Source organism: Papio anubis, chromosome 6, assembly GCF_008728515.1.
Source record: "Papio anubis isolate 15944 chromosome 6, Panubis1.0, whole genome shotgun sequence".
Classification (NCBI taxonomy): Eukaryota; Metazoa; Chordata; class Mammalia; order Primates; family Cercopithecidae; genus Papio; species Papio anubis.
Genome location: NC_044981.1, coordinates 52453825 through 52478369, shown reverse-complemented (window position 1 = coordinate 52478369; position 24545 = coordinate 52453825). Strand labels below are relative to the sequence as shown.

The 24545-nt window shown below is 36.0% G+C and overlaps 1 protein-coding gene across 4 annotated transcripts in view; it reads right to left on the bottom strand.

Annotated features, from left to right (window-relative positions):
• Window positions 1–24545, bottom strand: part of MLIP (muscular LMNA interacting protein) — a 256877-nt gene that overhangs the window by 231501 nt on the left and 831 nt on the right. The gene's annotated exons all lie outside the window — the stretch shown is intronic.

Below are 24545 nucleotides of genomic sequence, written 5' to 3'. Positions count from 1 at the left end.
GGGCACAGAGTGCCCCATTTGGGCCAGAGCAATCAGATTTATATACGAAAAGAACGTGGTGCCACATCACACAAATAGCATCCAATCCATCATGCTTAAAGATGGCAACTCAAGGCACATCAGTGGAGGACAGCTGCTTGACATTCTGTTTCCATTCACTCTTAAAGAACTGTGGCAGATTTTAAAATTGATTGTGGCTTTTAATTCTTGAACCAGAAACCAGAGACCATGGTAATTGGCACATTTGTCAAATTTAAGGACTAAATACTTAGATGACCAGACTGTTTACTGTGTTTGCTATGAATCACCAAGTCTGCACCAGCAACAGAATGATAAGCGTTCTTTTTACAAAGTCTGAGAAATTTGGCTTGTTTTCTATTTGCAAAGGAATAAAGAAGCACTAAAGTCATCATTTCTGGTACACTTTAAGATAAAGTAGCAAACCACAGCTTCCCATAGATCTGACTCATCTTGGTTCCACAGCCAACACCCCACTCCAGTCAACCTTCGCTTCACACTTTTGAGCTGAGAAAGCCTCTATCTTGCTCCCTGCTTGCATTTTCTCCTCATTCTCATCCATTCTGCAACTGTCACCATGACACACATTTTCTATAATGCCTCTTCAGCATTTTGGTCACTTGACATTCCCTTAAATTAGTTAAGACTGTGGGCTTCCACTACTGGATCAAGATTTGTTTCCCCCATGTCACTCACAACTTCTTTCACATGCTAACTGCTATCACTAACTGGCATCCTATTCCCTAATTATAAGAGAGGCCTCGCCCATCTCTGTACCAGACATAATTCACAGTGTTAATTCTGAGCAGGCTGATTCCCCTGGCTCAGTTAGCTTTACACAGAAGTGGGTAGAGAACATACTTGGCACAAAACATGGAAGTCATCAGGCTGTGGGTGGAGCAGCTTTCTTTAGAGAGGGTTGAGGGTGGCAAGAATGAAAACGTGTAGGATAAATCCAAACACCAAGATAAATTACATAGATGACATGCTGTGTTAGCTCCTTCATTTCAGCTCAGCTTTTCAAGATGGATCATTTCAATTCATTACACCTTAACTAGCCACAAAGGGAATAGGTAAATGGTGCTCTTATTCATTTAAAACATCATTTTTACTTTAAAACAAATACAAAAGTATCATGGAATAAAGCACAGTATTCATACTCATTTCTTGATGTAAAATGAAGACATTATCTAAGAAGTCCCAGATGGGAGAAGACAGCCTTAGGCTGTAGCCAAGTTCTTTGGGAGAACTTGTTCCCACTCTTCTGACTTAACTGCTAAAAGGGAGCAACACTGGGTCTAAAGAAGGTTTGAGGATGTTTGTAGGAGTGTCGTGAGGTGCTGCTCTGGCAAAAATCTCAGAGTGAACAAATAGTAAATCTCTGAGAGTCTTGAGACTTTTGCCTGCAGCTTATCCTAAACAGACACAACTATGTCTAAATCTTCCCAGATATCACCTTAACTCCCTTTATATTTTATGTTTCCGTTACTACTCATGGTTCCTTCCCTACCTCCCAAGTCAACAAAAATTTCATTACTAAGTGATGATGATAGTAATGACGGTGGTTGCAGTAGTAATGAATAGATTCCTACATTTCCAAATTTCAAGACATTGTGATATATGTTATTCGACTGATGTTAGCTTTATTAAAGAGGAACTTTATTCCTAATTTACACATGCGGAAACTGAAGGAGAGATTAGGTATATTGTCCCTGGTGATGATAGTCTTATGACTCCATATCTGCTGCCCTTTTACTTTAAGACTCTGTCTACAACTCCTCTGTCCTTTGTTTCCTCAACTTGCTTAGTTCATGTCACAGAATACTGGTTTACAGATGTTTTATAAATGTCCTTATGTAATTTCACATTTTATCCTAACTAGACCGTGACTTTCTGGTGATATACCTTCTGTTGTGATAGAATCATGACTTTAAAAAGTATGTTTGGTACCCTAAAATCAATTGCTAGGGAAATAAGCTGAAAACTCAGTTATAAATCTGTAAATATATCTATTAAAATCGAAGAAGAACAAGATGGAGGGAGAGAGAAGGAAGAGGAGGATGAGGAGGAGGAGAATGTAGAGCAAGAGAAGAAGAAAGCAGATAGGAACTGCTACATCCCTCTTCTACCTGGCCTAGCGAAAATCCCAAGAGATACTTTAGGTAATAGGAGAACTTAGTCCAGACAACATTTATTACATCTAGAGAGAGTCTTGTCAGTTTTATTTACAGAAAGGCTATGAGTAAAAGCCAAAAATTGCATAGACTGTTGGGAAAGAAGTTGAGTAAAACCCTTGGGGAACTGCTGGTTTCTGGATTAAGATTTATTCCCTTCTTATGGAGAAGAACCTGATATTGTTAAGGGATCCACCCTACCCCCACAAACCCTATATGAATTGGGAAAAATTGACCTGATCTCAGCAACAGGGAAAAATCCTAACTTCTAAGTTAGGGGTTCTCACTAAGTGGTACCATCCTTCTAGTGGAATGTGAACATATGTGAGGACATTTTTGATTGTCATAATAAGCATTTTGGTGCCCGAGGTCCAGGGAAGCTAAATTAGCTACAAGGTATAGAACGGCCTATATAATCAGGAATTGTACCAACCAAAATGACAATTCTGGGCTCATGAAAAAAACACTGGCCTAAACTAATTAACAGCAAAATACTTTGCCAATGACAAAAATCCTTGAATAAGTACTTAACCAATGGTATACAAATGAGAAGTCTACACATGAAAAGATGCTCAACATTATTGGCCACTAGGGATGCAAGTTCAAGCCATGATGAGATACTAGCATATGTCTATTAGGATGACTATAATAAAAAATACTGAAAATATCAAGTGTGGATAGGGATGTAGGAACTCACATGCTTTGATGGTGGAAATACAAAATATTTTGGCCACCCTGGAAAAACAGTTTGGCAGTTTTCTGTGAAGTTAATCATATACTTATATGAGTCAGAAAGGCCTCTCCTAGTTATTTACCCTGGCAATGGAAAACTTATATTCACACAAAATCCTATACCTACTAAACTGTATCACAGCTTCATTTATTAACTGCCAAAAATCATGAACAATTTAAATGCTCTTCAGTTGGTTAATGTTTAAACAAACTGTGGAACACCGATACAATGCAATACTACTCAATAATACAGAAACTAAGTATTGGTCTATTGAGGCATGGAACAATATTGTTATGGCATTCCCAAAAAGATACAACTATAGTGTTGGAGAACAAATCAGTGGTTGCCAGGAGTTGGGGGTAGGGAAAGATAGAACTAAAAAAGGGCAGTTTGAAATTTCATATTTTGTCTCCATGACAGATTTTTTGTTTTTAATTTCAACTTTCATCGTAGCTTCGGGTGGTACATGTGCGGGTTTGTTACATGGGTACAGTGTGTGATGCTGAGGTTTGGGGTATGATTGATCCCCTCACCCAGGTAGTGAGCTTATTACCCAACAGGTAGTTTTTCAGCCCTTGACTTTCTTCCTCTCTCCCACCTCTAGTAGTCCCCAGTGCTTATTATTCCTGTCTTTATGTCCATGTGTACCTGTTCTTTATTTCCCACATATGAGTGAGGACATGCAGTATTTGGTTTTCTGTTTATTCATTAATCCTATTAGGATAATGGTCTCTAGCTCCATCCATGTTGCTGCAAAGGACATGATTTCGATCTTTTTATGGTTGCAATGTATTCCATGGCGTATGTGTACCACATCTGCTTTCTCTAATCCACCACTGATGGGCACCTAGGTTGATTCTACCCATTTCTTATTATGAAATAGTGCTGTGATGAATGTATGAGTGCATCTGTATTTTTGGTAGATCAATCTATTGTCCTTTGCATATAAACACAGTAATGGGATTGCTGGGTCAAAAGGTAGTTCTGTTTTAAGTTTGGAGAAATCTCCCAGCTGCTTTCCACAGTGGTTGAACTAATTTACATTCCCATCAACACTGTATAAGTGTTCCCTTTTCTCTGTAGCCTTGCCAACATCTGTTACTTTTGACTTTTAATAATAGCCATTCTGAAGACTCTTGAGCAGTCACCATGTACTCTCTTACCTCAAAAAATTTCTACTCTTTCATTCTGTTTTATTTTCTTTTTCTATTTATTGTTAACTGAAATTACTTTGTTTATTAATTTGTTGAGTGGATTATCATCAGTCCTCTCACCATCCATCACCTTAATGCTGGTCCCATGAAGACTGTGATCTACTGTATCCTCAGTACCTAAAATAATATCTGACACATGGTAGATTCTCAAAGGATATTTTAATAGATTAATGAATTACTAATGAATAAGGTAAATAGTCTGATGCACACGAAGTGCTCAAAAATGATGAGAGACAATATCTCAACCTCTATAATTCTACAATATTCAACACAAAAATATGACCTGTTAACAAGTGCCTGTGCTCTTAAATCCTTTTTCAGGCCAAATATATTGGATTTGCATAGCCATAGTCACTGTCTACTGAGAAGACACTTTCTGATTTTTAAATTCTCTAGCTCTCTGTAGGTGGAGAATTCTACAGTTACTATTTGGTGTTGATCTAAAATGTTTAACATTATAGCATGACTGAACATTGCAGCCTACAACTCAGCACAACAAAGAAAACATGCAAAGAAATGAACATAGATGATGCTTGCTTTACATGTTACATTATCTCTATTCCTTTCAACTTCATTTTACGGATTTAAAAAAATCAAAAGACGTTAAGTGATCTTAGTGAAAACTTAAACTTCACTGCTCTTAGTTTTCATGTCTTGCTTGTTTAGGTCAGAGAATAAACAAACATTGTGCAGTTTTACACATGAGGCTAGCTCCCATTTGCTCATTTGAAACCAGATTCACAGATGAGCACCACATCGAAAATTTCTGATCTGTGTATTCATTTCATCTTTAAATCTGAGAGACACAATTGCCCACATTTGCACTATGCCAAAGGTGCATGGTGTCTTTCATTCTGAAAGACAGGAGAGTTCTGGCTTTGAGATCAGACTTGACCATTAATACATTTCAGTAATATTCACCCATTTTAAACCAACATACTTATTCCTCTTCAGTTATTTTATTTGTGTTTGTTTTTAAATGGCAGCTCCCAGCGTGATTTTCAGAGAAGAATGATTTAAAGTTCATAAAATGTCATCACACATTTCCATTTTCTCTAGCAAATTACCCAGGAAACCAAGATGAAAGTCAAACTTAAATCACTTACACTTTTTACAAAACGTGACATAAAATTACTAGAAATTCCAATTTCCAAAGATCTTATGTAGTTTTGCTCATATATTTCTTTAGTAAAACTTTTATTGTTCAAAAATCCAAAGGATGGCAATCTTAAAAAGTTAATTAAATCGGTTATATAGATTTCTGTGGAGATTATGTTTCTCTCAGTTCAACCAGAGAGAAATTTCTCAATAATAAACTCTACATCTATTAAATTATATGATGTCTTTGGCAAGTATGTGCTCAAAATCTTTGCTAGTTTTCAATCTAATTTCCTTATATGAAAAGTAAATGTGGTTATTTACACATGTGATAAAATGATAAAATAGAAAACAATTTTAATTTGAGTTATTTTATATAATAAAACTGATTTGTTTGCTGGATAAGAAAATTAGATTTCAAAAAGAAACTAAAGAAAATGATATAAAATACATGCTAAAAAATTAGAGATTAGTAATGAAAACAAAAGTTCAGGAGACTTTTTAAGGACATCTGAAAGCAGAGAGCAAAGTGTCAGAAAGAGTGGTTTTCTAGACATATGGACTTCAAGGATCGGTAATTGTTTTTTAAGGAATCACCATAACTTCATAAATATAAAGAAAAATTTGTAAAACCAAAAATAATGAGAGATGATATAATCTCAAAAGAGCAGAGCTTTTAATAAATTGAATAAACATAAATTATTCTATTAAAGAAATTGCAATTGTTCTTATTTTCCTCATTTACTCTAGAGTGAGTAAAACCTCATCACAGACAAGCACTAATCCAAACCATTTTTGACATCAGCCTTGTAGAGAGCCTCAGGAATGAACAAGGTGCTTCTGAGATTTGTTTTCCCTGTCTTAAGAATCTCTTTTCAATAAGTTTCAGGCCTTCTGATCAAACATAAGCGGAAACCTCACTGTGAAACTAATAACCTTAATTTATGCCAAAGTCGTATCAGAGAACAAATATCTACTGATGGATTAGTTATCAGAGGGCATACTGAATAGTCTAGTATGTCCCCTTACTCAAGATCTTTTTATGGGTACTCATACCACAAGTTAGGACCTAATCCAATCTGTGGTAAAACACTGAGGGCATTAAGGAGGTATGAGGTATTAAGGAGGTGAGGTATGAACAAATATTTTCTGAACTGCATATATATTGATCTAGGTGATTCTGTTATTTAATCTCATATTAAACAGAAAAATATTGTCAGTAGATATTATTCACAATACTGAGATTACAATACACTAACAGATTTGAAGTTCACTGAGGAGAAATTGCCAAAGACAACCCCACAAATGGAGGGCATCAGAACTGGAATTAATGGTTTGAATCCAATATGATGCCTTAAGCACTCGGCACTGGTAACTTTGTTTTTACCATTACTCACAATCCTCTCCTGTGAGGACTCATATATCTCTTTTCTGAAATAACCATTCTCCTGTCAAAATGTAACCCTAGGGTGCTCACCTTTGCTTTCTCAACAAATCTGATAAACTTCTGAAAATTTACAAACACCTCCCAAAGACTAGCAGACTACTCCTTCCCTTAGACATCATTTCACAACAGCAATGCCTTTACCAAAAACCATGATTGACAACCCAAAGTTGTCAATATATTTGGGTAAACTTATAACAGCAGCTTAGACTACTCTACAAATACAAGTCCATTAGCCCAATATTTTTCCCATTAAACAGTGTTATTGTTTGGAGACATCTATTAAGCCTCTTTCACAGGCTTTAGATCTCTCTCTCTCTCTGTCTCTCTATCTCACACACACACACTCACACACATACACACTGACACACAAGCATCTACTCAGTTTTGGTGTCTTGTAAACATTCTTTGACAAGCAATCCCATACACGGACCCATTTAATTGTGCTGGATTACAGAGTCCAGAAAAGCCACAGAAGATTAGCAAGAGTTCAGATACCAAATATGTGAATTGATGCATGCAGAGCTGCAGCTGTATGATGTACCCCTGGCTTCTTAGGGTTGTAGAGACACCGTGAGCATTGTCACCAATCCTTCACAGAGTTTACATAGAAGTATCAATCAAAGAAGAAAAAATCAGCACATGACATGTAAAAAAGCAATACAAATGGTTAGAGGCCCCTTCTGACTACCCAAACTCTGACTAGTCATAGTCCCATGTGTGGACCAAGGACAAGATTCATAAATATCACAAATACCTACTGTGTTTCTCAAAGGGTAATACTGCGAGAATATTTTTAAGTCCTGGCATTGTCCACAAGTTCCCAAGAAGGTATATGTGTTTCTCCCCTAATCCCAACACCCCAGTTATGAAGTATTAATTTCCACTTGGTAATCACTCAGCAGAACATATCAGAGACCCTACTTCTCTCATTCCCCATGCCACAGCCAGCCTGGAACCTTCCATATCTTGGCTATTGTGGATAATGTCACAATGAACATGGACTGCAGACATCTCTTTGACCTACTGATTTCATTTCCTTTGGATATATACCCAGAAGTGGGATTGCTGGGTCATATAGTAGTTCTATTTTTTATTTTTTGAGGAACCTCCATATTGTTTTTCATATTGATTGTACCAATTCATACTCCCACCAGAAATGTTCAAACGTTTCCTTTTGCCACATTATCTCAAACATTTATTGCTGGTCTTTTTTGATTCTCATTAACACTATTGCTGATCTTTTTGGGAATAGCATTCTAGAGCTATTGTGTGAAAGAAAAAATAGTTTTCTGCTAAATTGTCAATATATTTTGGTAAACTTATAACAGCAGCTTAGACTACTCTACAAATACAAGCCATTAGCCCAATATTTTTCCCATTAAAACACTGGCGACTAATTAGAATTACAGGAAAATAAACTGTCAAGACTTTTGCACATGTTATTTCTAATAATAACCCTTTGACATAAGTAATATTATTATCTTCATTTCATAGATGAGAATTCTGGATCATAGACTTCAATGTACAATGACAAACAATAAAGCTTTAAAAATTAGGAGTATATCTTCAAGACCTAGGACTAAGTGAAGAGTTCTTATACTTGATACCATAAGCATGATCCACAAAAGAAAAAAAATAGGTAAATTGGACCTCAGCAAAATTAAAATATTTGCTCTGCAAAATATTCTGTTAAGAGGATGAAAGACACGCTATGACCTGGTAGAAAATATTTGTAAATCACATATCCAACAAAGAACATGCATCTAGAATATATTTTTTGAAAAAACTTTCAAAACTTAATAAGAAGAAAACAAAACGAAACTCCAATTAAAAACTAGGCTAAAGATCTGAACAGACACTTCACCATAAAAGATATACATATGACAAATAAGTACATGAAAAGATGTTCAACACCCTAACAATCAAAGGAATATAAATTAAAACCATGATAAGATACCACTACACACCTATCAAAACAGCTAAAACAAAAAATAATAATACCAAATGCTGGTGAGGACATGGAGAAACTGTGACACTCATACATTGCTGATAGGAATGTAAAATGGTACAGCTACTCTGAAAAATAATTTGAAAATTCCCTTTAAAACTTAAAAAAAAAAAAAGGACTTACCATATGTCTCAGCAGTTACACTTCTAGCATTTATCCCAGAGAAATGAAAACCTATTTTTTACACAGAAATATATACACAAATATTTGTACCAGCTTTATTTATAATAGCTAAACATGGGAAACCACACAAATATTCCTCACTGGGTGAATCATTAAACAAACTGTGATACAGCTATAGCTATACCATGGAATAATACTCAGAAGCAAAAAGAAATTGTGGATCCTCACAACTTGGACTCACCTTAAGGAAGCGATGCTGAGTCAAAAAAAGCCAAAAATGCTTGTATACAGTCAGTCATCACTTAATGACAGAGATTCATTCTAAGAAATGTGTCCTTAGGCAATTTTGTCATTGTGTAAACATCATGGAGTAAACTTACACAACCCAAGATGGTATCATCTACCATACCTAGCAGTAGGTTATACCATATGACCATATCTGGGCTATATGGTATAGACTGTTGATCCTAGGCTACAAACCTGTACAACATGTGACTGCACTGAATACTATAGGCAATTGTAACACAATGGTATATATTTGTGTATCTAAACATAGAAAAGGTACAGTAAAAATATAGTAAAAGAGATAAAAAATGGCACACCTGTATAGGGCACTTACCATGAATAGGGCTTACCAGACTGGAAGTTGCTCTGGGTGGGTCAGTGAGTGAGTGGAGAATGAGGATGAAGGCCTAGGACATTACTGTACACTACTGTAGACTTTATAAACACTCTGCACTTTACACTAAATAAATAAAAATATTTTTTCTTCAATAATAAATTAATCTTAGCTTACTTTAATTTTTTTACTTTATGAACATTTTAAATGTTTTAACTTTTTGACTTTTGTAATAATACTTAGCTTAAAACACAGATACATTGTAGAGCTACACAAAGAAATATTTTCTTCATATTTAGTCTATAAGCTTTTTTCTATTTTTAATTTTTTTTAACTTTGTAAATGCTTTTATTATAAACTAAGTGAAAAACACACACATTAGCTTAGGCCTACACAGGAGGAGCAAGATCATTAAGATGTCACTAGATGACAGGAATTTTTCAGCTCCGTTATAATCTTACAGGACCACCATCCTATATGCAGTTCGTCATTGACCAAAACATCATCACACAGCACATGACTGCACTGCAAAATTTCATTTATTTAATATTAGTGAAATAATATAATTATACTTGCTGATGACATTGTTGATGAATATAGATGAAGAGCAGATTATTGATTATCAGGGGTTTCATGTATGCTAGGTATACACACTAATGTAGAAATCTGAAAGAATTATTTAACATTAATTGAAGAGAAATTATGTTAGATATCCTCTTTTTGGTTTGTTTTTCATTTGCATTCAAGACCAGACAATAATAGTTGACCAATAAAGTAGGTCCCCCAAAAGTGGTCAAAATTTTGGCAAGACAGCTTTTTATATGTGTTATAAAAGTTATCACCTATCTAATTACATTTCTAGTGACATTTTAACATGTAATCCAAATATATTTTCCTATTTAAAGAGAAATTGTTTTAACAAGTTGTTAAGTAAAGTTATTAACAAGATGTTAGGTAAATTTAGAAGAATGTTAAAGTACTATTACTTACTTAAAGTCTATAGTAGTAAGATTTTATTTCATTCCATGATGCCTAAATATTAGTCCAATTTTTCAAGAATGAAGAATAATAACGGCCTCATGAGGTAAATGTCAGCTTTGATTATTTGTTTACTACACATTGGGGTAAATACAAAGTATATGTTTCCTCTGAAGGGAATAGGAAATCATCATAAAGGGTGATGGGGAGCTGAGGTTCTGGGCCTGTCATGAGAGGGATATAGGTGAGAGTTAGGAGAGTAGATCTGGACTCAGGCTGTCCTGAGGCCAACTCTTCCACTGGCTTGCTCTGTGTCCTGTGCCACAGACTTAAGACTTAGTTCCGGCCAGGCACGGTGGCTCACGCCTCAATTCCAGCACTTTGGGAGACCAAGGCGGGTGAATCACGAGGTCAGGAGTTCGAGAACAGCCTGTCCAACATAGTAAAATCCTGTCTCTACTAAAAATACAAAAATTAGCCACGCAAGGTGGCATGTGCCTGTAGTCCCAGCTACTCTGGAGGCTGAGGTAAGAGAATCACTTGAACCCAGGAGGCGGAGGTTGCAATGAGCTGAGACCGCACCATTGCACTCCAGCCTGGGCAACAGAGCAAGACACCATCTCAAAAAAAAAAAAAAAAATTAGTTCCTCCAACTGCAAAATGGGAAAATAGCATCTACCTCCAAGATTTGTGGTGATGATCGCAAACTAAGCGCTTTACCTGCTTCTTAGAACATGGAACATGTTCTGCCTATTATCTCTATCATCATTATCATCAGGCAAGATTTCCCAGTTTATCTTAAATTATCAATCAACAGGGATTTGGTTTTCAATTCTGATGTTACATTAAAAAAATTAATTAAAGATGTTTTATAAAAGTAATGTCCTGAAATATTTAGACTACTGGATCAAAACATCAATAGGTGTCCTATTATTAATGGTAAGACATCAATACAATCTGAGTAATAAGAAAAATGTCAGCATGCGTCTTCTTTTCGAAATGATAGAGAGCTTATTCCTTCTCACAATTATTGACAGATACGAATCTAAAATTGTACCTAGAACTTTAAACACATAAGAAACCAAAAAATGATCCCTCTTTGGGAGGCCAAGGCAGGTAGACCACTTGAGGCCATGCGTTGAAGACCAGCCTGGTCAACATGGCAAAACCCTGTCTCTACTAAAAATACAAAAATTAGCCAGGCATGATGGTGCACGCCTGTAGCCCCAGCTACTCAGGAAGCTGAGGCAGGAGGATCTCTTAAACCTAAGAGGCAGGGGTTGCAGTGAGCCAAAATTGCACCACTGTACTCCAGCCTGGGTGACAGAGTAAGATTCTGTGTCAAAAAAAAAAAAATCCCTTTTACTTCTTGAGTATTATAAAAACAAACCCAAACCAAATGCACAAAAGTTTCAGATGTTCAAAAGTACTCTGCTCTACCTTATCCATATTGTGTATGGTTGTTATTGCAGAGTGTGATGCAGGAGAAGCTATCCCTCAGCACAGGATTTTGGTAGAATATGAATAAAAATCTAAGCAAAATATAAATTCCTTCAAAATAAACAGGAAAAATTTCAAAGGATAACCCAATTTTTATTGATTTCATAAGCATCTCTGTAATCATAACTGCCAGTGGTAAAGAATTTCACAATATCCGAAAATATCTAATAGATACTAAAAACCATTTTTATATTACTTAATTTTCACAAGGGAATAGTAAATATAACCTCTCATTGGGTTTTACTGGGTTATTCTCGAGGCAAAAAATGAGGCCAAATTAATCATCAAATATAGTATGAAAAAAATAGAACTCTCCAGTTCCACTTTCACCTACTCTCAGAAAGTTCCATAGTCTCCATAATTCTGTCATTGCTCTGTGAACTAGTACTTTGGCTAAGTGACAGGAGACTGCCATTCTCCTCCTGTCACACTCTGTTGATGCTTTTCCAATGCCAAAATCTGCAATTCTGCCACCAATGCCATGGCTGCCTACCAATGGCCACACTATAGGGAGTAAACTGCCAGCAACAAGCATGTCGGCATTTAGTGCTTTGTATATCATACAAAGATTTCATGGAAAATTTTTACTGAGCATGACTGATGAGGTTGAGTTGGAGGTCAATCAGAACGTGGAGGCAGTTGGCCATGCTCAGGGTTTCTCATTTTCCATGAACAAAAACCATACCTCATCCGTCTCTTTCCTCAGGGCAAGTCCCTTCCTGAAAAGCTCTTCACTGTCTCTTGAAAATGGTCTGTGGAAGTGCCAAACTACCAGCTCTCCAGATGTGGCTGACTCTCAAGGTGAATTTAATTTAGACTTAGCTTGGAATCTCTGTCATAACAAATCAGATAAAGTGCATGTGCATGCGTGTGCACATGCACACTCAGACACGTAAAACCCATCCTAGACAGTTCAAACAAGGTTTGAGTACCACTTTCCACGTATCAGGCTTACAAGCTGCCAAGAACATACAGTTCCTAACCTTGAGGAGCCTGCAGTCTGCTGGTAGCCAAAGTGGTACAGGCAGAAGGATGTAAGCACTCCAGGCTTCCATAAATCTGCTCTTGGATAAGGAATAAAGCACAAAATCAGATGGCCTTGCATTCTTCTCTGACACAATCTCATCAAGTCAGCAAGATCATAAAAATGTGAGGTAACAGTACAATTTTTCTACAGAAAAAATTACTCTGAGCTATTTGAAATCTTAGTAAAACTGAAAAATACAATTTAACGCATAATATTGTTGCCATTATCTGGTTTGTTAAGACTCTAGGGTTTGGCTAATAGAGCTGCACAAATATATTCACTAGTTTACATGTTAATGTTCTGTCAACATGCATGATCTATAAAAGAAGCATTCCACTTTGCATAACATCTGTACTTCTGTGGAAAAAAGGAAAATACTGTCCACTATACCAAGGCCTTTACATTTCCTTGTATCATGTTATCATAGATTAGTAACTAATTCTCCTACTATGTCCACTATTTTTACTTTTATAAACAATATTGCAATAAACATCATTAAAGCAAATATTTGTATATTTCTTTGCTTCATATAAATTTCTAGAGTAAAATTATGTGGCCAGTAGGTATGTAAATAATTAAGGTCTCAACACATATTATACTCCAGAAAAATGGTAGCAATTTGTAGTCCTATCTGCAGAGGAGACCGCATATTTTTTAGAAAAATTCTTAAGTAAAATAATTAATTATTGGAAGTGTTGCTTTCCTAGGAAAATATCTTACGTGCAAGGAACAAAAGTGCCAGATGAAGGTAAGAGGCATATAGTATGATACCCTGAGCAGAAAAAAAATAGTTTCTGGGTTTAAAATGTATTTGAATCAGATTGTGCTGTCAATTGTGTACTTATGTTCTTCTTTTGAATATTCTGAGCACATACGCGTATACCAGTACTCCTTCCCTAACCCTTTTTCTTCTTACCTATATTCTTCACCTCCTACAAGAATCCCACATTGACAAATCTAGCAGCTTTGGGGTTTTTTTAATTAATTTTATGAAGCACATATTAGGTATGGTCCCAATTATTTGTACCTCACAATTTAGCATTTATTTTTATCTCTATGTAATATTTGCATTCATGTAATGTAATTATTCTCCACTGAGATTAGGCCATAACACCTTTCAGAATAGGCACGATATTTTAAACATTCTTGTTTTTGAAACTTTGCCACTTCACAGAACAAAAATACAGTTAAAAGTTAATAAAATTTTCATGGCACACTTCCTAGTGGGAACGTAAGCATTGTCTCTTGACTGACAGTTGCTTGAAATCATATGTGGTTTTTTTCTGAAGGAAACAATCCTCAGTCGCAAGTCCAGGGTTTCTCCAGACCCAAGAAGTAACTTGTATACCACTGTGATTCTCATTTCCCTAATGGCTACCATACCACTTACTGAATGCCTACTGTGTGCGGGTGCTTTTCAAATATTTCCACATTTTTAGTTCATCTGACAGCTCTGTGAGACAAGTCATAGCCCATTTTACAAATGAGAAAATGATGGCTCATTTAGGTTAAACACATAAGAGCCCAGATTTGATTCTTACCACAGAGTCCCAGCATTTAACCACCAAAATTACTATGGCAAATGATTTTCCTATGCTAAGAAAAAGAGTAAAGATTATAACCTGTCACACAAGCTGAAATTTTCAAACTTTCAGAAATGACATAATTTTAGTTACATGATCAGAATTTCTGGTATGCCAAATAACATAGCTTAAGCGATGATTTCAGATAGTAAATTGTCTTTAGTCTTGGTCCATTTTTGCTGCTACAACAAAATATCTGAGACTGGATAATTTATAAAGAACAGAAATATACTCCGGGAAGTCCAAGATCAGGGTGCCAGCAGGTTCTGTGTCTGGTAAAGGCTCATTTCGCATTGATGGTGCCTTCTAGGCATCCTCACATGGTGGAAGGGACAGAAGGCAAAAAAAAAGAGGAACACTGTGTCTTTACATGGCAGAAGAGCAGAAGAGAATGAACTCATCCCCTCAAGCCCTTTTATAAGGGCACTACTCTCGTCCACTACGACTCCAACCTCATGGCTTCATCACCTCTTAAAAGCCCCACCTCCTAATACTATCAGTTGATGATTAAGTTTCAACATCTGAATGTTGGAGGACACATCCAGACCATAGCATCTCTCAAAAAAGAATAAAGATGTTCCACAGCACCCATCATTTATTGAAACGATTTTCCAGCACAAATAGAGCATTGAGAGCAAGCTTTTAAAATAAATTGAGGGGCTTCTGGGTCAAGATCACTAATGGAACACACACGTTTCTTTCATATTCTTCTCTGGACGCTATTAAAATTAAAGGAATTTTAAATCATAAACCCACAAAAATAAGAGAGCTGGCAGAGAGAAAAATCAGTATGAAAAAGCACATTGTAAATTTCTGGAACATGAAAAGGAGACAGAGGTAGACGGCCAGATGAAGATGAGCTGCCAAGAAGAGACCTTAGTATAAATGCCTTTGCAAACCCTGGAGGGTGCCAGAGTCAAGGAAGACAAATTCCACAAAGGCATGACTGTAAAACAGGGTTGAAAAGAAGGGGATTCACTGAAAGTCTCTAAAACCAGCTCTTTCTTTTCCTTTCCCACCCCATGCAAAAACAGACCAGCAGGCAGGAGGTCTACAAGCTGCAGGCAAAGGATTGCTGGGCTGAATGAATGAACAAGCAGAAGCAAGTGGCACAACAAAATTTGCCAGAATTCTAAGACTAAAAGCTGAGTTCGAGTGGAAAAACAAAATAGGGATGAAAAAATGTTTTATTTCCCATATATTTCCTTCACATTCTAAATTAATGCCCCACCCTCTGTAATAAGCATATTAATTCATGCTAACATTTTCTTCCTTCAGCCTCCCACTATGACATGATGTCCCCAGAGAAATTATAACAGGTTCAGGAAAGCAATCCTATGAGCTCTCTCAACTGCTCCTAAGACAAATATCATCAAGTTAGTATTTAAAATCACGAGGTAGTCTCTAAATTGCTACACTCTGACAGCTATAAGGTACTAGGCCTATTTTGGAGACCAAGCTCGGGGGGACATCTTCCCAGAAGCTACCCATGCAAGAAAATACACATTAACTGAGAAGAAAATTAATAAAAGGACCCTTGAGAAATTTTTAGGTTGTAAATAATAACAAAAGACCAGCAACTGAACTACAAACATCTTCTAACCATTTTTTTTAAACCATCTCCTTATTTTCTTGAAGGTCATGTAGCAAAATAAAGCAGATGATTCTCTAATGTAATTCCATCACTAATACCACAGTCTATTTGTCATTCCCTTAGGGGAGCCGTACTTGGGACAGAACAACTAGATATATAATTGTAATTCTCACAATGAGAACCTAGAAAATATTTCGCCGCACGTACAGTATGCTATAAATGTCACTGTGAAAGCACAGCTCGGTTAAAGCCTGCAATCCATCTAGCTCCTTTCTGTTATTCACCATCACACAGAGCTATATCAAAAGATCCATTCAAACAGTGAGTCTCAGACTTACATTATCAGCAGACACTGCTTTAATTAGCAGTGGTTTTCAAAGGACTGGATGGCTTCGAGAACTTGATTTGAACCATAAAGTAGAAATCTGGATCCTTATCAGTTTCACTTTTCAACTCTCAGCTCCCCTCCCTGGGTTCCAATAGACACAGCCCTCATTTTTCTTAATGTAAGAAAGAAAACGAAAATGGTAGCTAGAGTTTGGCAATACTTGTGCGTCCACCTTTTCCTCAACCACCAGTGATGCAGAGGGGCTAAAATTAAGGTTGCAAAGGGACTAAGATATCTGTGTCAGGTACGTTGCAGGGAGTGGTAAGAATGACAAAAAGAGAATGAATAAGAGCCAAATAAACCATTTTTAAAATAACATTTAACACACAGATTTTATGTGTGTGTGTGTGTGTACATTAATTTTTATTCAAAATGAAAACACAGCATCCACTTTATTTTGGGTTAAGTGTGAGAAAATATAATGCTTTATTTTGGGTATTTCAATACAAACATTAAGTCACTGACTGGCTACTTTTTTCATCTATTTTGCAATATTTACCCATGATCCAATTCCTGAATCTTGGTTATTTCTTGGTGAAAACATAGAAAAAATATGAAATTTAATTCATCAGTACCGAACTATGAACTTTCTCTTCTAATAGGAATGTTTCATCTAATAACAAGGACTTCTACTTTACATTTGATCAGTGATAATATAAAAATACAAACTATTTCAAGATTCCTAATGCTTGAATAAATAGGCATCATTTGGTATGGAAAGAATTTAATAAATCCACAGCCAGAGAGCACTTTCGATAGATGTATAAAATGTGGAAGAGCATAGCAATCTTTTCAAATCCAATCCAACCTTTCACTTTGTAGATAAAGAAGCCAAAGATTAAGTGATTTGTCAAAAGCCATATAAGCACAACTTCAACTGTAATACCAGTCTCCTGGAATCAGATCCAACATGCTCCTCACCATACTAGTTGGCACTTAGGGAGAGATAGAAAACCTCTTTGGAATAAGAATCCTTGTCACCATCAGCACACACACACACACACACATACACACACACACACTGAAGACACAGGTTCTTCATTTAAATTTTCATAGGTATGTCAATTAAACACCTGTACACACTCACTTTTTCATTTTTCCAGTCTCTCCTCATTCTGCCATTATGCACATTAGGACTTTAATTCTCACTGCTTAGCATTTCCCAATGATCCTCATGGTCCACCACTATCATAGCATATTTCCTGTCCTCCCCTTTTTTAAAAAATTTCATACTATAGATTCTTCCACAATTTTTAAACTTTTGTTATTGATTCAAAGGAGAAGGGGCCAGAAAGAAGTTAAGATGGAATTATTTCTTGTTCAAAAGAGATTTAAGTTTTTCAACTACTTAGTTTTTCACTTTGGTCTTCCAAATGATCAGGATTCATGGTTACTATTTACTACTATACTTCACCTGGGGTAAGACCAGAATTTTTTAATTACTCATAATGCCTAAGGGTTGTCTCAGTTATTTGGAGAACATTATCTTAATCATCAAATTTCTAATGTCTGGTGCAGAGAGATCAATCCTATAATCCCCTTATTGACATCTCAGAAATGTCTGACCTCCCTAAGAAAGGGGAAAATTAATTAATTTTACTAAAAATTCAGGAGTGCCACAGGGTTCAGAAACTCAGAGAATCCTGGTTCTGAATTCCCTCCAGTTGCCTTCCAGTTGAGGAATGCTTACTGAAAAACTCAACATAAAATTTTGGTCTCTACCGCCCATCTGTTTTATGAAAATAATTATTTCCACAGGGTATTTTAGATGTCAACTCTGGATGCCATCTCTGGAGAAAAGTGGATAATAAATTTAAAATGTACCAATGATGAATGGGCCATTGTGGGAGATGTGCTGAGTGGAGCCGTAGAATGCACAGTAGACAACACAAACACCTTGGAAAGGGCAGCTGCAGCCCTAAAGATGCTGAAGTGCCTACCCTGGCCCAGGATGATGTCACCGATAAAATCAAACGTGAGCCGGCAGCTTAGGGGAGTTAAGGTATGGGGGCAAAGCAACTCACGTCCTCTATCATCGAAATTGTCCCTCAGACAAAATGGACATCTAACGCAACTTTATCAGTTGAATCCAAAACATAGCAAGAGTCATTGGTCGGCTCTATGAGTAGCAGACACATGGAAGGAGGTTTCCAAAATAAATTATGTAATGCCAAAAAAAAAAAAAAAAAATCATTGTTTGCATTTTTTTATCTTTCTTTCCTTCATTTAGGTCATCACCAAAATTAGTTTATTAAGAATGAATGCAACCAGTTGTGGTATAAAGATACATACATCCAGTACCTTACTGCCAGAGATTTCCTACTTATTACATTTAATTTGCACTTATTACTTATTTTATTATATGAAGTTGCCTTGTAAGGAATAACATACAGATCAGCAGCAACATTCAAGCCATACTGAAAGTAATATCTAGGTAACACATCAGAAACATTGGCAGAATAGATGACTTGTTTTCAGGCATGTCAGGGCCTTCTGAGTGAGAGGCTATTACCAATGACTCTAGTTAGACACAATTAGAAAGAGAAATAAATATATAAGTAGATATTATGGCAGAATAAAACATGTTACAGGCCAGGTGTGGTGGCTCATGCCTGTAATCCTAGCACTTTGGGAGGCCGAGGCGGGCAGAGTGCCTGAGCCCAGGAGTTCGAGACCAGCCTGGGCAACACAGTGAAACCCTATCTCTACTAAAATACAAAAAAAAAAAAAAATTAGCTGGGCATGGCAGTGTGTGCCTGTAGTCCCAGCTACTCAGGAGGCTGAGGCAGGAGAATTGCTTGAACCCAGGAGGCAGAGGTTGCAGTGAGCTGAGATCATGCCACTGCACTCCAGCCTGGGCAACAGAGTGAGACTCCATCTCCAAAAAATAATAATAATAATAATAATGTTATCATGTTGCAGCATAAAATGCTTTACAATCATTCCCATTGTTAAGACATTCTGAAGAATAATTATACACTTGCTACCACAGGTCCGTGTGAGAAATTGGGGTGTCAATGCTTTGTACGCTTAGAGTATTTGAGTGGCTAAAAACTATCATTATTATATCATAATGTACTTAAAAATAAAGCATAATAATTGCCTTGAGGGCTAGGACTTTCTTTATCCCATATGTTCCCACTGTAGCCCTTAGTACTCTGTCTTATTCAAAATAAGTGCCTAAGGATGTATACTGATTTGAAAGTCTGTTTTGTTTTTTCTAAGTACATTGCCATCCAATAGGCACTAGGTTGCATCTCTGAAGATGCTCATCGACAACACTCAAACCTGTCATCAGATAATGATATGAGGAATTAGAACCCAGCACTAACCTCGTGTTTTTTGTTTGTTAACAGATCTTTTTAGAAAGTAATTAATTTTATTTGTATTAATGAAGCTATGAATTAATAAATAATTTAGGCTGGGCATGGTGGCTCACGCCTGTAATCCCAACACTTTGGGAGGCCGAGGTGGGCGGATAACCTGAGGTCAGGTGTTCGAAGCTAGCCTGACCAACATGGTGAAACCCCATCTCTACTAAAAACACAAAATTAGTAGGGCCTGGTGGTGCATGCCTGTAATCCCAGCTACTCAGGAGGCTGAAGCAGCAGAATTTCTTGAACCCAGGAGCAGGAGGTTGCGGTGAGCTGAGATCGCACCATTGCACTCCAGCTTGGGCAACAAGAGTGAAACTCGAACTCACAATAAATAAATTAATTAATTAATCTTATTTAAAGAACTATCCTTCACTGAATTATCACAGAATTCTAAAATGTATAGTTCTTTGTAGTTTTACATTTTAAAAACAGTTTTTTTCATTTCTTTTCTCTTTTGTTGTATTTAAAAGTAAGTAGTATGGGCCGGGTGCAGTGAGTCAGGCCTGTAATCCTAGCACTTTGGGAGGCCGAGGCGGGTGGATCACCTGAGGTCAGGAATTTGAGACCAGCTTCGCTAACGAGGTGAAACCCTGTCTCTACTAAAAATACAAAAATTAGCCAGGCGTGGTGGTGCACACCTGTAATCCCAGCTACTCTGGAAGCTGAGGCAGGAGAATTGCTTGAACTCAGAGGGCAGAGGTTGCAGTGAGCTGAGATCGTGCCATTGTACTCCAGCCTGGGCGACAAGAGTGAAACTCAGTCTCAAAAAATAAATAAATGAATAAAATCAAAAATAAATAAGTGGTATGAACCCTTTTTTCTGAAATCAAGAAGAATGTTTTATTATGAGATCCTAAGTAAATCTACATATCATTGGATAAGTCTTTCTCCCTCAAATTCAAAATAAAATTTTCAAATATAAAAAGTAAATTTTAAATTATTTAAAATATAATTTTTCAGTTCCTATCAAATATAGATACACCCTGTTAAAAAGAAAAAAAAGAAAAGAAAAAAAATAAAAAACTAATGTGGTCGGGCACTGTGGCTCACGCGGTCAGGAGATCGAGACTATCCTGGCGAACACGGTGAAACCCCGTCTCTACTAAAAATACAAAAAATTAGCCGGGCGTGGTGGCGGGCACCTGTAGTCCCAGCTACTTAGGAGACTGAGGCAGGAGGATGGCGTGAACCTGGGAGGCGGAGCTTGCAGTGAGCCGAGATCCCGCCACTGCACTCTAGCCTGGGTGACAGAGTAAGACTCTGTTTAAAAAAAAAAAAAAAAAAAAAAAAAAAAACTAATGTCAGATGATCTATTTTCTTTCTCAATCTCAAAGAGTTGCCTTTTTACTCAAGGAAGCAATATTTATAACATTTAGAAATTGACTACTGTGTTAATTTGATTGTACCAAGTTTCAATATAAAATAAGTTGAATCATATACTCTTCTTACCATTATTTTTGTAATATTATTGAACATTCATTATTTGACAAGATAAAATTGTCTCTTGAGACATATTATGTTAAAGCAATAGAAATTATTAAATTTATGCATGAGATCTGTTTGTTTTTATAATCTCTTAGAGAAATAAACCATTATTATATCAGAATGCCCTGAAGTATATGATCATTTTTACTATAGTAATATATGTTTTTTTTTCTTTTCATTATGAAATTTCAGTTGAAGGTAAATATAAGTAAAATTCTTTGTTGATGCATTTATAATCTAAAAGAAGTTTAGAAAATAGTCAAGATTTGTTGTCTTAGTTTTACTTATTTATTAAACATAATACATAGAAATTAGTACCTATTTCTAAAACTATTCCAGAAGTAACTTCATGTTATAGATACAAATATACCCAACTTGAATGTATTGCTTTGTCTATCATTATTCCAAAAATGCAACTCAAAAATAAAATCAGACTACAAATTCATATGCCAACACATCATTTCTTAAAGTATGTTGCAGAGAACACTGCTAGTTCCTCAGAATATGCACTGCTATTGCACACACATTAAAATGTATTACATTGGTAGGTGAGTTTAAGAAACACTGAATTAACCTCACAGTCTTTAGTATGTTACAATACAAATATGAGTCTCCAAGAGGAAATGTGCTGTATAGTGCATTTCCTGCTCAGTGTTTTCTGAATATTCTTGAGCACAAACCAGAACCACATTTTGTGACGCACTTTGGAAAATCAGAATTCCCAGGAACAGAGTTTAGAATATACATGATAGGAAAAACAAAAGATACATTCAGTCTCAACAGCAATTATGGTGGAACTAACCAAACTGAAACGTATTATAACAAAATACTTTCCTCCCTTCTTCCACTTCTCTACCACTTCCCACAAAAATTAGCTTTACTGTCATCCAACTTAGCAGAATCAGTGACTAAGATATTCCACGTGGTTTAATAGATGGTATTCAAAGGGGTGGAAATGTCCTCCTAAGTCCATGTTAATTGATTTTTTTCTTCTCATGTTTGAAATATTGGAATAACATCAACCAAACTACGAGAACTTTCACTTGGCATTGGTAAATTTAAGAAATTTTGAAGAATTTTATATCATTCCTTTATTTCTGATTATGTATTGATTAACAGATGTAAAAGAGGCGCCTTCAATTGGTTCAGAACCTAGCAATCTTTTAATCGGCAAACAGTAATAAACTCAGGGCAAAAATCAATATTTAAAAGTAGCAATTCACTCACCCAGGGTGAGACAAGATTTATATTCGATGCGTAGCAAAGAACCTTGCTTAACTTTTGTCTTGTCTTTGTCTTATTTTGTCTTGTTTTATCTTTGTATGGAATAAACTGATGAATTTTTAAATTCTGCAGACTGGTGACTTTCTTACTTATTTACTATAGATCTTACCTTAGAAATGTTTTCAAATAAAGTCAATAATGTTCATTGCTTAAGTGTGTGACACATACTGTAACACTGTTCATAATAAAGATCCTTATGAGAAATACAGCTTTAATTTTAAACAAATGTATAACATGATATTATAATGTACACATATTTAAATATTTTAATGGGAAAAATATTGTCTTCTTTTAAAAACCAGACTTTTACAAACTTTACTATTTGTAATAAATAAATTGAATAAATTTCAGAAAATAGTGAACTCCTCAAGAACACATTTTTCAACTGTCTTCAGCAACCTAGCCAGTGATACTGTGTTTCATTGGTATTAACATGAAACATAATGCTCGATGAACTGAAGTTTTCAGATATTTATTCACGTAAACAGCCAAAATAATTTTATTGGAAACTCTCAAAGATATATCAGAGATTTTCCAACTCTCTTAAATAGAAAATACTGAGCATAGGCGAACCTTTTCTTGATAACATTGTCATCGGATCTCCTGTATCTGAAAGGTGTCAAGTTCCTTAGCTCTATTTGCTTGTACACTTAATTACCCCAGACACTGGGCTTTCATGTGTTTCCCCCACCCACAGAACAGCCTCTCTTCCCAGTGCAGGTGAATTTTCTTATGCCTCTGATGTGCCGCCATATTTCCCCATGATCTTTGGAAGTCAATCTGAGGCTAGCCCTAGGCCTTTGCTACAGAGTAATGTTCATGAGTTTTGTGACAGCTACTTCCTCTAAGGAAAGGTTTTTGCTCACTTCTAGATTTATAGCTGTATTCAAAATAGAGTCAGGCATGCACAATGTCTGACTTTCCAGAAAGTGAAATGCTAATACATCGAATCACTTCAAATGAGAAGAATCCATCTTCACTTTGTGCACTTGCCCAATATCCACTATGTTCACTTGCAAAACTTCCTGTAAAAGACTGCCAGGAAGCTCAGGGTCAAATTTCACACTAATTCATAGCAACTATTTATTCATGTATTTATTTACTCCCTATCTGGTTCCATAAAGGTTTTTATAAACACTAAGCCTTTATGCTTACCATATCTGGGTTTTCTTTTTACTTTTAAATGCATTTTAACTTTTTTCTTTCCATATTAGTAAACTTTGGGCATGTGCTTTTTAAGTGAATCAGGCCAAAAACAGTCTAAAAATAGGTTTAGGCTAGGGACTTCACATACATTATAGTTTTTATTCTTCACAAAAGCCTTCAGATTAGTTACTACTGTTCCCTATCTTACACATGAATTAACTGAGACTCAGAAAGATTAAACAAAACCCATGGTCTTATGTTTGGTACTTGTGGGCAAGAATTTTCACCAAGCCCTTTCTGATTCAAAATCACTGGTTAGCTCAAGGACACATGGCCTTTCCAAATAGTCAAAAAGCAAAATACTCTGTGGCCATTACCTGTCTGGACAATCACCTAGGGCAGAGGTCAAAAGTGGATACTGAAAATGATGACCTGATTCCTTTAAGAAAAGGTTGTGTATTTTATTCAATATATTACTTTAAGACCTTGAGATTCTAATACGTTTCAGGAGTTTTCAACCCAGTATGGTTCTCTTTTTCATTTTTCTAGTTTTAATATCTTGAATAGTCCATAAACCTCAACTTCATATGTCTAGAACAATGTATTACCATGAATTTGGTCTTATTATGGGCTATATTATCTTACTTTTTTTATTTATGCTGGTATTAAAATTAGTTATGACCTGTTCCAATGTTAACTCTGTAGCCACAGTAAATTTACAAACATAGTTAGCTACCTATGCTCATCAG